The 11,335-nt window shown below is 36.3% G+C and overlaps 1 long non-coding RNA gene across 2 annotated transcripts in view; it reads left to right on the forward strand.

Annotated features, from left to right (window-relative positions):
- Positions 1 to 10,976, forward strand: part of LOC141541150 (uncharacterized) — a 154,192-nt gene extending 143,216 nt beyond the window's left edge. For both annotated transcript variants that reach the window (XR_012481673.1, XR_012481672.1), the window contains one exon: positions 10,756 to 10,976. This is a non-coding gene — a long non-coding RNA (uncharacterized LOC141541150). The remainder of the gene's footprint in view (positions 1 to 10,755) is intronic.
- Positions 10,977 to 11,335: the final 359 nt, after the last annotated feature.

Raw genomic sequence — 11,335 nt, forward strand, 5'->3', positions numbered from 1 at the left:
GGCCTTTTTCAATCTTCACAGGTGTATTGGACAAGCACCTGGCCTACAAACTTTATCCTTCAATTTCTATATGTCCTTTGTAGCTAAGAGAAGTTAAGACTAAATTAGTTGGCATTGCTCACCGAATAGCACACATTTTAGAAAAGAAAGTAGGGCACAGTGTAGGTGGACACAGTCCAGAAGAAAGCCAAGCTAATTTCTTTTTGAAACTGAGAAGGAAAATTAAAAAAAAATTTAAAAGAAAATAATAATAATAAATTTTTATTATATATCCATATATATAATTATATTATTATATAAAAATTATTTTAAAATCTGGTGACAGGATTATCTGAAACTTCTCAAAATGTGTTGAGCTAAAATATGAACAGTTTTTATTAGTGACAATTGTCCAAATGAGAAGAACATTTTGGTTACAATAAGTGTGTTCAGGAATCAGGTTGACATTTGGGAAAGACCTTAGCTTAAAAAGTCCAAGGTTTCCTGCTGCATTGGGAGCTATAACTAATTGTTTTGACCTAAGACTTACCAAATTACAAATTAATTTAGAAATTTTGGGGGGACCTTTCCCCAACTCATGGGTTTTACCAAAGGACTATAATGACTCTGGAGGAGAGAGTGAAGTTGATGACTCTGTCTAGTTCTGCCTCACTTTAATCCAATTCACTTACAAGTCCAAAAATTTCCTTGCTGATATCATTGGTTCTTTTCAAGAACAAAGGATGAAGGACAATATATGTGAATAGTAGTAATTGATCCCTTCAACTGGCCAATCCTTTCTTGGGCAATGTTGTTATTTTCTCCTCTTATCCCTCAGCCCATGTGGGGAGTCATATCTTTACATGGGAATGCTCTGTACAAAGGAATATAAATCTTGATCTTGGGCTTTGGGCCTAGATTTCTCTTTCTTTTTTCTCCATTTAGTCTTTTTTTCCCTTGGACAAACTGGGGCAATTTTGTCTTTCATCTCATATAATTATCTTTCTTTTTTTTAAATTAAAGCTTTTTATTTTCAAAACAACATATGCATGGATAATTTTTCAACATTGACCCTTGCAAAACCTTGTGTTTCAAATTTTCTCCTCCTTTCCCCCACTCCCTTCCCTATATGGCAAGTAATCTAATATATGTCAAACATAGTAAAATATATGTTAAATCCAATATATGTATACATATTTATACAATTATCTTGCTACACAAGAAAAATCAGATGAAAAGGGAAAAAATGAGAAAGAAAACAAAATGCAAGCAAGCAACAATAAAAGGAGTGAAAATGCTATGTTGTATCTCATGTAATTTTCATTTGATTTCTTGAAATATAGTTCTGAAGATCCAACTCACTTCCAGTTGATCAATGATGGACAGAAACAACTACACCCAGAGAAGGAACACTGGGAAGTGAATGTAAATTGTTAGCACTATTGTCTATCTACCCAGGTTACTTATACCTTTGGAATCTAATACTTAACGTGCAACAAGAAAATTGTATTTACACACATATATTGTATCTAGGTTATACTGTAACATATGTAAAATGTATGGGATTGCCTGTCATCAAGGGGAGGGAGTAGAGGGAGGGAGGGAATAATTTGGAAAAATGAATACAAGGGATAATATTATAAAAAAAATTACTCATGCATATATACTGTGAAAAAATTATAAATAAATAAAATTAAAAAAAGAAAAGAAAAGAAATATAGTTCTGAAAAATCAGAATGTAAAAAGTCCTTTATGATTCAAATGGAGCTATTTGACTATGTCTTTAAATCCAAACCACTCTAGTTCTCATCGATTGGCCAATAATAGATAGCAGCCCAAATCTCACTTGTTCACTGTTTGACTTTTGACTCATAATAAGTATAAATAACAATTGTTTCTTAACAATTTTTGCCTCAGTTTCCTCATCTGTAAAATGAGCTGGAGAAGGAAATGGCAAAGCACTCTTTACCAAATGGTGTCACATGACTAAAAACCATTGAACAATAACAAATAGTACAGTGAAAAAAGCATTCATTCTGGAGTCAGAGTACCTCTAAATCTCTCCTGATACTTTTTACTTGTGTAATTTTAGGCAAATCATTTAATCTCACTAAATCGGGTTAAATTAAGATGCTAAACCTCTGAGTGTCCTTCTAAATCTATGATCTTATGACCCTCAGTGGTGCTGCCAATAATTGGGCTTTGTTAAAGCACCTTTATCCACCCAATAGGGACTAAATCTCCAAGTAATATAGAAGGCCAAAGGAGGATACCTTTCTTGAATGATCTTGGAGACTTTTACTGATCATTTTACTTTTCCTTTAGAGGTTTACTTTTTGTCATCTTCAAATGATATAGTTTGATTGTATCCTTCATCTCCAACTGAACTCTTCCAACCTCTGAGGTCTGAGGATCCTGAGAGACAAGAGTTCTCCATATTTAGTTCAAAACACACCCAACATGCTTAATTCCAGCAATCACATCAGCTAATAAAAAGGACAGGAATGATTTTTTCTTTCTTTTTTTCATATTTTTATTTTTAAATATTATTTCCAAAGACTCCAAAAAGCCTCATTTTTTTCTTTCCTATTATTTGAACATCTTTCTCTGGAAAAAATAAGAAGAGTCTTCACTGATGACAGTGATGTTGGAGAATCCATAAATTAATTTAGAAATTTTAGGGGGACCTTTCCCCAACTCATGGGTTTGCTCCTAAACAAACTGGAATTCAGTCAATAATCCTCATTCTTCTACCAAAACTGAACTCAATGGGCTAATATGGATGAGAAATGCTTCATAAAAGCTGCCTGTGTATGCCCTAGAGAAAATGCTGATAGGCTGAGTCCGATGTCTGAGGCTGCATGGAGGGGATACAGGGAATAATTTCCAGCATGGGAAGGGTTTCTCCCTAGCTTTAGCTCCAGTTCAACAGATTCTTGATTGGGATTTCCTTTGGTGTTATTTAAAATAGGTACTCAAAAATAACCTCTTTACTCCTGAGCAAGTTACTCTGCCCTTCCTGCTCCCTCTTTAGCAGACTGAGCATTGTTGACTACAGAGACTCTGGTCCCAGCCAGCCCAGACTGGCATGTCATTTAACCAAACATGTCATTAGCCTCTCTTGTTGGCACTAGAGCTCAGCTAATTGAGTTTCCAAAGAGGCTGTTTGCCTCCAAAACATGGAACATGGAAAGAGAAGCTGAAAGTGTTTCAATCAACAAATCAGGAGATCAGTCAGGAGGAAAAAAGAACTCTTTGTCCTTGCAGGCATGAAGGTAGGTCACACCTCAAAGTACCTGCTTATCATGTTACTTGCTGGGTAGAATAGAGCTTTCTGCCCAGTATCTGTCTAGGTCTAGACCCTCTCTATTTTACAGGAGCCTTTCCAACTTGGTGCAGTTGATGTTACTTGAAGAAAGATGCTGAATAATTGTGTGATCATTACCTCTTCTGATCTTAGTCCTTGCAGTAATTAAGTAACAAAACACAAAAACCCTCCTGTACAATGGGTGAACCTTATAGAGAGGCAAAAATGCTGTGAGTGGAGCTTGGAGACTAGAATCCAATGTCTCTTACACTTGGGTAGTTCTGTGATCATGGAACAATCACTAAAATTCAAAAAGCATTTATTGAATGCCTATCATGTCATTTATTGAACACCTAATATTGTTTAGGCATTGTGAAAGGTTCTTGAGAAACAAAGATAAAAAAACAAGCATTTATTAAGTGACTGATATGGAGCATGCATTTTACAAACGATTTAATTTGATCCTTACAACCAATCTATGAAGTATTAGCAATTATTATCCCCATTTTACACTTGAATGTACTGAGGCAGACAGACAGGGTTTAAACTCAGATCTTCAGGTCTAGATCTCTTTCCAACACACTCATCTCACTGCCTCTAGAGAAGCTTATGTTCTACAGAGAAAAACAAGACAGATAAATGAAAAAGCATAAAACACCTACAAGTAAAGATAGAATAATTACTGGACTTAGAGGAGGAATAGTAAACTACAGGGAGATCAGGATAATCCTATTGGAGGAACTGTCTGGTAAGTTGAGCCCTGAAGAGTGCTAGGAATTCCAAGAAGAGGTAAAGGTATGAGGGGCAGACAGTTCGTAGGATGCAAGACATGGAGTAAGGAAATGCAATGTTATGTATGAAGAATAGCAATTAGGCTAATGGGGCTGGAATGGAAAGCATTTGAGTGGGGAGCAGTAAGATGTGACATCATTTCAGAAAAAAATATATGGGACTCAGATTTTAGAGGGATTTCAATAAATACTAATTTAGCAACTTTTTTGTAGAATGAATTAGAGAGGGGGAAGATTTCATATCTCTGAACCTCAGTTTCCTCATTTGTAAATGGGTTTAGCAATATCTATTTCACCAAACAGTTCTGAGTTTCAGATAAGATGATGAATAATTTATAGGCCTGTAGTAGGACAGCTAGGTAGCACAGTGGATACAGTGACTGGCCTGGAGTCAGGAGAAATCTTCCTGAATTAATTCTAACCTCATAGCCATGTGACTCTGGGAAAAATCATCTAATCCTGTTTGCCTCAGTTTCTTCATTTGTAAGATGAGCTGGAGAAGAAAATGGCAAACTATTCCAGTATCTTTGCCAAGAAAATACCAAACAGGGTCACACAGAATCACATGTTACTGAAATAACGAGACTTCCTGTGCTGAAATTTAGAAATTCTGATGACTATTAAGAAAAGTTATTTAGGCATTTAAGACATGAACACTGGAGCAAATGTCCAACTTCAGAGGAAGCTAAAGAATGCCCTTGTTATCTCTCAAGAAACCATGCTGAAATATTTAGTGTTGCTTTCAGAAATGTGCATTTGACTTTCCTAAATGTAAGGGACTTGCTGCTGTGGGAACTTGAGTCCTGGGTTTCCTGGATCTTTCCTGTTTGTTTTTCCCCCTCTTAAAATCATAGCTCAAGTATATACACGAATAGCTCTTCTTTGGGTATGTTTTGATTGAATATATGTAATTTTTGTAAAAACTATTTTTGACAGGGTCTCCAACATGACCTTCTGAAAATATTTGACTTAGTAAGAAACAGTCTTATATACAGGATACTCACTGACTTTCATGTTCTCTCACTTATTATGATTATTGAAATCAAAACAGTGTTTTTGCTTCTGGAGATTTCCTCTACACATCCTGCATATTCCCGCACTGGAGCCATCCTGTTTGGGATGATATATCACAAGTTGCTACCTGGGTCAAGGGTCAGTGTGCCAGGCAGACACTTAATTTGTCTTGACAGTAGAGATATTGTAGAAGGGCAGGGAGCACTGGGACAAAATTAACCCAGAGAAATGTGTGGAGAAATGGATCCTAAGGCCACTTGGAAAATGACATATAGCACATTTGCACTAACCTTGTGTGGTAAATGAAGGACAGTATAATGGAGAAAAAAAAAGTTTTTGGGAATGGAGTTTAAGGACCTGGTTTTGAATCCTAGCTTTGCACCAATAGTTTTTATTACCTCTTCATTGTATGTCTCAGAAATTCAATTTTTTTATCTCTCATTTGGAAAAGGTTAGATTAGATCATCTCTATTATGCCATTCAATTCTATCCCCAAAGATCCAATATTTCTTGTGATATTCTTGAAAGCCCTTTGTCATTAAGATACAGCCCACTTTCCAGGTCCCACTCTACATTCAAGCCAACATGATTCTCTTGCAGATATGATGTATAGTTTCTCCAACCTTTTTGCCTTTTCTTAGTTTGTCCCTATGCTTGGAATTCTTAGCTATTCCTAAGGCTCAGATCAAGTACCCATTCCTTCAGATAGCCTTTTCTGATTTCTCAATCTATCAATAAACATCTATTAAGTACCTATTATGCGCTAAGCCCTGGGAAGCTATTAGTATCCCTTCCCCTTATTGTCTATATTGACTTTGTATGTACCCTACATTTGTTTACCTTAGAAAGTGTTCTTGGTGGAATATAAGCGCTTAAAGATAGGGAAGGTCTCATTTTGGCAGCTTTATATCCAGTGCCAGGAACTATCCCTACTACTTAGCAGACAGTTAAAAAGTGTTGATTGGCTCTTGTTTTGTTTTGTTTTGTTTTGTTTTTTGTTTTTGTTTTGTTTTTTACATTTTACTCTGGTGGGATGACATAAGACCCAGGTTTCCTAAACTTATAGAAATAGTCTCTTTGTTTCTATTTCAAGTACAATGACCAACTAGCCTATTGTTATTATTCAGTCTTTTAAGTCTGTCTTACTCTTGTGTGATCCTATTTGGGCTTTTCTTGGCAAAAATACTGGAAGGATTTGCCATTTCCTCTTCTAGCCTGTTTTACAGATGGAGAAACTGAGGCAAACAAGATTAAGTGACCTGTTCAGCATCATACAATTAGTGTGATTCTGAAATCATATTTGAATTCAGGGCTTCCATCCTCCAGGCATGGTGATCCATTTGCTGTACTATTTAACTGGTCTAATTCTTGTTTTTAAATGTGACTGGAAATGATACAAAATCTTGATAAAAAGGAAGTTCATTTAGTCTACTCAGGTGGCATTTCTAGTCAAGCATTTAAGAAAAGGTAAAATACTTGGAAGCTTAAGTAATAAATCAATCCATTCACCAATAGTCATTTATTAAACATCTACTACATGCCAAGAACTGGGCCAGACCTTGTGGATGCAAAGAAAAAAAATAATTGGTCCATATCTTCAGAGAGTTTCCATTTTCCTGGCGGGGGTAATATAGAAATTATAGCAAACTCTCAGGAAACAAATATCAGATATATTATTAATATAATATAAAATTATATAAACAATGATTAGAGAAGGGCACTAATAGTTCAGGGGACCAAGGGAACATGTGGTGACCTTTGAATGCTTTTTTTCTCCATCCTACTTCTTCTCTTGATGAAGAGCTTCTCTTCATCACTTCTTTGAAAATCCCCCCCTTTTATTCTTTTCTAAATAAATACTGGCCAGATAGATAACTCTTGAAGCTGCTCTTCTTCATTCTGAAGCCTGTCAGAGGCCTCCTACACTCTGGGTAGAAAACTCCTTTTTCTGATATGGAAATTCCATCCTTAAATAATATATCATAGCTTGACAGAGCTGGAAGAAACCTTGAGGACTGTCAATTCTCACACCCTCCATTTTACACATAGCAAGAGAGTTTGATGACAAACTGCAACTTTTGGAGTTACAAGATCTGGGTTCAAATTCCAGTTTTCCCACTGAAATTCCCTGGGCTTCTCTTTCCTGCCTTAGTCTCTCTTGGAGTTTCAGGCTTGTATAGGTTGTCCCCATTCCTGAAATGCACTCATTCCTCAATCCTATTGCTTAGAATCCCAAGCTTATTTCAAAACTCAGTTTGAGTACCACATCCTACATAAAACCTTTCCTTATCCCTCCAACTATTAATGTCCAATTATTTTGTATCGACTTTGGATTTTTTAAAAATGATAGCCAGAGTGCTTTAAATCTTATAAAGAACTTTATGAATATTTTTTTCATTTCATCCTTACAACAACCATTATTTCCCTTCCCCCCACTTTACAGTTGAGGATCACATAGCTAGTTAGGCTGGACACTAGTGCTCTATCTAGTATGTTTATATCCTCCTGTGATAGAATATAAGCTCTTTGAGGATAAAGACTGAATTTTGGTTTTTGTGTCACCAATGTCTAGAACAATATCTGGTAATTAGGAAATAATTAATTCATGCTGGTTGATTATCTCTAAGATCTTGTCCAGTTTAAAAAACAGTGATTCCAGTTAACTTGAAATTATGGAAATAAAGTAACTAGCACAATTCCTTGTACATGATTTTGTTGTCATTCAGTCAGGTTGGATTGTTCTTGACTCCGTGGACCCTTCTGCTCTTCATTGTATCCTCAAGTTGTCCAAGCTCATGGTCATTGCTTCCATGACACTATTTATCCATCTCATCCTTTAGTTTTTGGTTTGGCCTTCAATCATTCCCAACATCAGGGTCTATAATATTGTGTATAATAGACTTTGGTTGCTTACATGGAATCGAAGTTTTAATGGACATTATAGTAACTTGGTTAGGATTACAGTACTAGCTAGATATTTTGCTCTTCTTTAGGATGTCATAAATACAGGTATTTTTCCCATCACTCTTCAGAACATAATATATCTAATCTCATTCACACATTTTTGATTATTTTATTTTAGATCTTAATTCTTTTTCCCCTGTGCATTGTAGTTCTTAATATTGATGAGACCAACAAAGAGATATTCATGCTTTGTTCTAGGACAGAAAACAAAGGGCCTGGTGTCTAACTGAAGATATAGTGCAAATTGGTTCTTTCTGAATTGGCAGATTTTGGGAGAAAGCTTTTGGAGTATTGTTCTATTAAGTTTCTGCTGTCACTTTTCTATTGCAAGTTCAAAAATAGTATTTACCTTCTATTTGAGATTTTAAATTAAAGTTATCCCTTCAAACATGATAAGTGCTAAATATTGTGCCACAGAAAAATTTTGAGTTGTGTTTGAAGCAATTCAAATCCCATTGTTTTTATCTGAGATGGAATTTGGGGTCAGACCTATTGAAAAACATTTTAATAGGAAAATCAAATGGAAAGTAGAATACTTTTATAATATTTCTATTATTGTTCCAGTGAATGCTTAAAATTAGTATATTTCAAGTGGGGTTCTGTTGTGGGTCTGCTTCCCTGCAGCTTCACTGGAAACTGAAAGTTTCTTACTGCGCGCCTCACGCTATCACCAGCCTTCGGACGTCTCCGGCCCCGCTCCGGAGACAGGAGCGGGGAATAAGCAAACAGAGAGCCAACGTGTAGCAGAACTGGTCTTTATTGTCTGCACCCAAAATGTCTCTCCGAGCTGCCGCTGGCTATTCCTCTTATAGAGGTTGTCGGACCCTCCCCGAAACCTCCCATCGTGGGCGGGGCCAGCTCCCTTATCAATGCCTAGTCCGGTTTCTCCTTTTATGGCCAGGTGACTCATAGCTCTACACATCCACCGACACGTAGCTCTATTAATCAACCCGGAGCAACATTCTGGAGTTGACTGACATTAGGGCGGCTCCCTTCCGCACAGAGAAGATCGGTTCTAGGCCCTTTACAGGGTTCCATTCTTGATAACATATACTCTAAATAACATTTGGTAATATAGCAAAGTCACGGGCTCTTGATTTACTATGTCCTTGGATTAGATATAACAGAAAAAGATGTTTATTAACTGTGCTTAAGATGTTTAAAATGTCTTTTCAACATTGTAGGTTTTGGAATTGTTATATGATCATAAATTGGGAGGTAGAAGGGAATTTACATGTCATGCATTCTGATTCTTTCATTTTTATAGACAATGGAACCAAAAAGAAGAATGACTGGGTCATACAGAGATAATCAAATATAAGAGCCAGGATTTATATTCAGGTCTTCTGACTCCAGGTCCAGAGCAACTGGGGGCAGGGAAGAGGAATAGTTAACAAACAACAGAGAGATCTGAAAAACCCTAGTGGAGAGCTGTCTGTTGATATGAGTCCTCAGGGGACTTAGGGATTCTAAGAGGGAGGGATGTAGGAGGAATGATAGACAGCCTGTGGGTGCACTGTACCCAGGAGTTGGCAGGAGCCAATTGATTGATTGTTAAAATTTCAGTGTGAGAATTTACATCTTGGAAACTGACAAACACTACAAATCAGAGCTTAAATTATTATTTTGCTGATTTTCTAGACTTCAGAAAATGAGAGAGGAAATGATACTGATATAGATTCAACTTAAAAATGTGTTATATGTACACTTTCCTTCCATCCCGCCCCAAATCTGGTTGTTAAATATTTACCAACATGCTCTTTGGTATTTATTGTTGTTGAGAAATTTCAATTGTGTCTGCCTCTCCATGATCCAGTGGTTTTGTTTGTTTATTTCTGAAAAGTTACTGAAGTGGTTTGTTATTTTCTTCTCTAGATTATTTTACAAATGATGAACCAAGGCAAACAGGGTTAAGTGACTTGCCCAGGGTTATATAATTAGTAACTGTCTAAAGCCAGATTTGAACTTGTGTCCCCCTGACTTCAGGGGATGCTTCTATTTATTTTACCGGTTATCTGCCCCATCTTTTACTACATTTATAAAAGCTTATAATCAAGGACGAATACAGTTACTTACATTTCCCCATCACTTATTTTATATCATATGAATATAACATATCTTTGGATAAATATACATTTAAGCTTTTTTAGTCATTTGATGAAACTAAAATTCTTTTCACAGAACTTAAAGTTCAGAAAGTGCCTAAAGTAGCCATGCAGACCAACTCAAATGTAAAAGGACCATAATATACCTGGTAAAATATCTAGCCTATCCTTGAAGATCTCCATGGTCATAGGAAAACCATTATTTCTGAGCAGCCCAAGTTACATGACTTGCCCAGTTTATCTAGCTAGTAAATGTCTGAGATTGGATTCTGAGACAGTACTAATAGTTCATTAGCTTTTCCAGATATCAAGCTTCAAGTTTCATCTTTGCAATTTTCTCCCACGTTTTGCTCTCTGGGAACACAGAGAAAAAATTAATCCTTCCTTAAAAAACAGCCTTATATAGCAGGTACTTGAGACTCTTCATCATCCCGGTTGCCTCTCTCTAGATGCTTTTCATTTAATAATGTGTTTCTCAGACATGGCACCCACAATGAAACACAATAATCAAGATACAGCCTGATTAAGTCAGAGTATAGCTCCTGTGCTTAGACCACTCCCCATCTGCTTAGACCATTTCTCTTTTTGTTATTAGGAGGCATCCTATTTTCCAAAGCTAAGACCCAACAAGCAAGTTTACTCTGAATTTGGCATAACAACAATATTTTGTGCTCAGCTTCTGGATGAACTGGACCACAGCAAAATCCCAGAATTGTTTCACACCAGGACCAGATGATCCCTGAACTTGGACAAGTACCTGCAGAAACTATGTTCTCATCATGAAATCCTGCTGTGAATAAAACTTGTCTCATTTTTGCTGTGACTCCTCATTGTCAGCTCACCCTAGAACCACTAGTGTATATATATTAAAATTATTCACACTAAAAGGGATTTTCTTGGTATTAGAAAAAGCTCTGGCACATGTGCCTAATTTCCCTTCTCCAGAGTTTTCCAAAAGGAAAACTTTTTTCCTTATGACCAGTGTTAGCTTTTCCTAATTTTTATTATTATAATTTTTAGAATTAACTGTGATTGGGATAACCTATGTGAGCTCATTGGTATTTTCAGAGTTAACAGCAGTTATATAACTTCTGTGACTCTTTGGTCATTTGTTTTCAGAGTTGACAAGAACAAAGATAGGTCTAACATAAAAAAGGAGTTCTGATGAGAAATGT

This window comes from Sminthopsis crassicaudata, chromosome 4 (assembly GCF_048593235.1).
Source record: "Sminthopsis crassicaudata isolate SCR6 chromosome 4, ASM4859323v1, whole genome shotgun sequence".
NCBI classification, from domain to species: domain Eukaryota; kingdom Metazoa; phylum Chordata; class Mammalia; order Dasyuromorphia; family Dasyuridae; genus Sminthopsis; species Sminthopsis crassicaudata.